The sequence below is a fragment of the Vigna umbellata genome, chromosome 3 (assembly GCF_029865625.1).
Source record: "Vigna umbellata cultivar VRB3 chromosome 3, Vumbellata_1.0, whole genome shotgun sequence".
Lineage (NCBI taxonomy): Eukaryota > Viridiplantae > Streptophyta > Magnoliopsida > Fabales > Fabaceae > Vigna > Vigna umbellata.
In genome coordinates this window covers 28,941,063-28,945,947 of record NC_142167.1, presented here as the reverse complement: position 1 = coordinate 28,945,947, position 4,885 = coordinate 28,941,063, and positions in this window count along the sequence as shown.

The following is a 4,885-nucleotide window of genomic DNA, read 5'->3' as shown; positions in this document are numbered from 1 at the left end:
AAGACCAATCGCCCTAGGAACTCCACGTACACGTCCTGGGTGCTCGGGCTTTGCAATGGTCGTTGTTAGAATGTCGTCCCTACCCTTGGCCAGCAAATGTTTCCTAAGTCTGCTACTTAACCAACTCATCCTGCACATAAAAAAAATTGTTCCTTAAGAGACATGTTATGATAAATACACAATCAAACAATGTTTAGAATTTGAACTTACAATTCTGTGAGATCAAGGTAGCTGAGGAAGATGTCATGTTCCCATCAGATTTAGTCCGAGCAGCCTTCCATAGCTCGTACCTAGCAGGTGCAGGTGCTAGGTCGGGGGACTCAAGCCCCAAGGCTTCCGCTCGACTCTTTCTAATTTTCTTCTCAAGTTTTGGATAACCACCTCGTGATAACAAGTGTGGTGCATCATTTAGCCTTTGCCTTTCTTGGGCGGCTAACCTTTTACCCTATGAAACCATGTATATTCGTAAGTGTAAAATAATAATAAACTTCATGAAAGACTTTGTAGATGTTAAGAAACATACCTTCCATTCCTCAGACTCTGTAGATGCACGAAACTGCATCCACTCCTCCTTTGTGAAGGTATAATGTTGACATGGATTCTCAGGTTGTTTGTCTCCAAAGATATATAGATGTATCAACCTTGTCTTGAAATCCCTTCATCTGATCGCTATATGCGATAACACTTTCTTTCTAATATGTCCAGTGTTTGGAATATCATAATGTTGTTGTTTAAAACAAAGAACATGTTAAATGACATAATAAGATAAGAGAAATAAGTATATCAAATTTCTTTTAAGTAAAAATACATGAATATCTTACCATAAGAGGTTTTTCTCGACCTTTGAGACGTCATCCTAAGATGCATGAACAATAGAAACATGGCTTTTTGCTAACTTAGCCAGATAACTCCTAAACCTATCAGCATTTGGCCCTGATGGCACACCTGATCTAGGGTCAATGTCAACATGTCTCCTCTGCCCATCAACTCGTCCGGATGTCACATTTGTCAATCGTATGACGCCTCGACCATGTTTGGTCTGTCCTGATCCGGAGTCTGAGGTTGATATACCTGAAAAATATATACAAGGTTAGTACTAAATTCAAATATGATGAATAAAAATACATTTAAAGTCATTACAAGAAATATCACAAAACCTATTCAGATATTGTTTTATCCCAGAGCCCTTCGGTGTGATCACTACGAATTGCATGGATGTCATCGGCAACATCATCAACTGAGTCTTCAATGGGTCTTGATGCAACAAATGTTGTCTCAAGTATATCAAGAGAATCTTCATCATCATATCCGTGCATGTTTTTTCCTTCCAAAACCACTGATCATTTTTTATTCGCTGAATAATTTACGTAGAATCTTTGTCTTGCTTGACTAGCCATAATAAATGGTTCATCAGTGTAATTCATCTTGTTAAAGTCTACCAATGTGAAACCAAAGTCATCTGTCATAACACCAGAATTTATATCAACCCATTTACACTTGAAAACTGGGACTCTAAAACTGACATAATCAACTTCCCATATTTCTTGTATTATTCCAAAATAACTCATGGATGCTGTGATTGGATTTTTGCTTTAGAACTAGCAAAGTGCACAGCCTCAGCTTGTAGTGTAACCTCACTATTTTGAACTCTACTTTTGTCATCTTCTACCTTTATCTAGAAAAAAATATTGTTTCTATAGTACCCACCATATGTAATGACATCTGTGTTTGGCCCACGAGATAACCTCAACAGACTTTCAAAAACATGTGGAGTCGCATAAATCTTTTTCTTAAACCATTGTAAGAAGGTTTTGACATGTTCATTAAGATGCCATTTTCACTCATTCTTGGGTGTGATGCCTTTATTTCATTAACGTGTTCAGAAATGTAAGGAATCACATCAACAATGTTGTTTAAGATGTACAAAAGAGCTTGATCAACTTCTTTTCTACTAACACTTTGAATTCTAACACCTCGAACACCCTTACCTTCACATTTTCCTTCATGTATGCTCTTTGGAAGACCTACTGGTCCACAACTTGGTATATAACTTGTACAAATTTCAATGGCTTCTTCTGCAACATATCGCTCTATGATTGAAGCTTCTGGTCGATATTGATTCTTGACATATCCCTTTAAGATCTTCATGTATCTTTCAACAGGGTACATCCACCTTAAGAAAATCGGTCCACATATTCGAATTTTTCTGACTAGATGAACAATCAAATGAACCATGATATCAAAAAATGAAAGGTGGAAAATACATCTCCAATTCACATAATAGTCTTATTCCTTCATTTTCCAATTGATCTAAACCTCGAGGGTCAACAACTTTCTTATAAATGGCATTAAAGAACAAACTCAGACGTGTCAGAATAGCCCTAACAAAAGGAGGTAATATGCCTCGAATAACAATTGGTAACAACTGTTGCATCAATACATGACAATCGTGAGACTTTAAACCAACTAACTTTAACTCTTGCATAAAAACAAGGTTACTAATATTTGAAGAATAACCTTGTGGAACCTTCACACTTCTTAAAGAGTTACAAAAACTTTGTTTTTCTATTTTAGAAAGAGTGTGACAGGCTGGGGGCAGATAGGTGCGTCTTCCTATTGTTTGTGGATGTAACTCAGATCGGATTCCCATGTCAGCCAAATCATGTCGTGCTTTTATTCCGTCTTTGATCTTCCCTTTCACGTTTAATAAAGTTTCGATGACACTATCACAAACATTTTTTTCAACAGGCATCACATTAATACAATGTTAAACATCAAGTTTACACCAGTGTGGAAGATTAAAAAATATTGAACGTTTCTTCCAAATGTTTCTTGCAAAGGTACTTTTATGATGTTTTCCGAACACAATGTCAATGTTTTTTACTTCGTTGTACACTGCTTCTCCATTCTGGGATCTGGACACAACCTCATTCTCAACACTTCCATTAAATGCTTTTTTTAATCTACGATAAGGGTGATTACGAGGAAGGAATTTCCGATGTCTTGTATTTACCGTCTTCTTACCATGCTTCAATTGAAGGTAACTAGTGTTTTCTTCACAAATGAGACATGCAAAATGACCTTTAACACTATAAGCGCTTAAGTTTCCATAGGCTAGGAAATCATTTATAGTGCAAAACAAAATTGCACGCAAACGAAAATTTTCTTCAACATGTGAATCGAACACTTCGATCCCTTCTTCTCACAACAATTTCAAATCATCAATTAAAGGTTTCAAGTAAACATCATGTCATTTCCAGGTTGTCTAGGACCCGATATCATCATGGACAACATCACATATTTTCTCTTCTTGCACAACAAAGGAGAAAGATTGTATATCATTAACATAATTGGCCATGAACTGTGTTTGCTACTTAAGTTTCCATAAGGATTCATACCATCAGTTGAAAGTGGAAGTCTTAAGTTTCTTGGATCTACACCAAATTCTGGAAATGCTTCATCGATCTTCTTCCATTGTAGTGAATCAGTTGGGTGTCAAAGAAGATTATCGCACTTTCTTCCAGCATCATGCCATTTAAGGTTCTTTGCATCTTCTTTAACAAAGAACATACGTTTGAACCTAGGTATTATAAGAAAATACCACATCACCTTAGCAGGTGCACCGTCATTACCTTCATCACTAGTGTTTCTATTAGATTTCTTTTTAAAACAGATAAAACACATGTTGGACAATACTTTAGCGAAGCAAACTCCTTTATGTACAAAACATAATCATTAGGACAAACATGTATCTTTTGATATTCAAGACCCATTGGACATAAAATTTTTGCCTCGTAATTACGAATAGGTAGAGAATTATTTTCTAGAAGCATCTCCTTCAACAACTCCAACAACTCTGTGAAAGTTTTATCGGTCCATCCATTCCTTGCTTTTTTAAACAACTTCAAAGTTGCAGACAGACGTGTAAAGTTAGAGCATCTTGGGAACAACGATTGCTCTAAATCATTTATAAGAGAATCATACAAATTAGCTCTTCGAAAATTATCTTCACCAACATCACGTATCATGTCCTCTAAATGATCACTCATCCATTCTTCCACATAATTCGTTCCTCGTGACGTGGTAGGTTGGTCTAGTATTTCTCAATGCCAAGTCCAAACAGTATAAGTTCTCATTATGCCGAACATGAATAGATGGTCACACACATTGCCTAAGTCTTGTCGTATTTGATTAAGACAACGAACACAAGGACAAAAATATGTCCCGTTCACAGACTTTGCACTTTGTTGAATATATTGCAAGAACACCGACACACTCTTCTCATATTCTTCACTGATGCGACGTTCCTTCATCCCACTTCGATCCATACTATGTTCGTACATACTTCATCTGTTTCAATTTTTTAAATCTCACAAGGTTAGATCCTACCAATTCAGAAAAATTATTTTTCGTAATTTTCTAAGTCACGTGCAAAGAAGTCTAACATGATAAATTTGATAAAATTTCGACAACATTTCGCATTGGTCTCCGAAATACACGAAATGAGAGTGGTCACGGATGACCACAATCAAATATGCATCCGGAGAACAACACAAATAATCTGAACCGAAATTTTATCAATCTTATCCATAAACTCCAACATACATGTTATAGCAAATTATGAAAAATAATTTTCCCAAGCTGTCCAACCGGACAATTCAAAATTTAATACAAACGATTAAAAGATTAATCGTTTGTGTTAAATTTCAAAAAGGAACTAAGTTTCACTCAATGATTTGATACTTATAATCTAACATAACAATCTAACACAACAAAACTCAATCACATGCATGTTCAAAAGCTAATAACACATGCATACCTAAAAGCCAATAACATGCATACCTAAAAGCCAATAACATGCATACATAAAAGCCAATAAAATGCA